Genomic DNA, 555 nt, shown 5'->3' with positions numbered 1-555 from the left:
TTTGTCTCGTTTAGGGTTTTTTTTTTTCCTCACAATTTTGACAAGGAACTCGGGCAGCTAGAGATGCGTTTGTCCATTTCAAGTCTATCGGAATCTAAATGCATTATGTAATTAGCCAATTAAGGTCATTTTCTGGCCTCAGTGGACAGGTCCGTGTTTGCTAACAGATGTCTGTCTTCTGTAACCACTGGCAGAGCAGATGTTGGGTAATTTCTGTATCTGCTTCAATTTGTTCAAGTGCATCAAAACACAAGATATGATCTATAAAAAAAACATGGCAAATGGCTCAAATTTGTATCCTTTATATATACCTTCATCAATGTTTGCAAAGGATTTTGTTTAACATAATATATAGCGCACCATAAACGGTTCCCATTATCAGAACAAGGGGTCAGTTATAGCAGTTTGATTAAGCATCTTTAATCTTTGTCTTAATGGCTGGACTCTTGTTTTATTTGTTCTCATAGTCTATAGGGTTTATTTTTTAATTCAAATTATAAATTAGCTAAGGCAAGTTATACAGGGTACAATGATGGATGAATTGCCTTGTTTTAA

The sequence above is a fragment of the Poecilia reticulata genome, chromosome 6 (genome assembly GCF_904066995.2).
Source record: "Poecilia reticulata chromosome 6, P_reticulata-male-v2, whole genome shotgun sequence".
NCBI classification, from domain to species: Eukaryota; Metazoa; Chordata; class Actinopteri; order Cyprinodontiformes; family Poeciliidae; genus Poecilia; species Poecilia reticulata.
Note: the sequence above shows the minus strand (reverse complement) of the source record.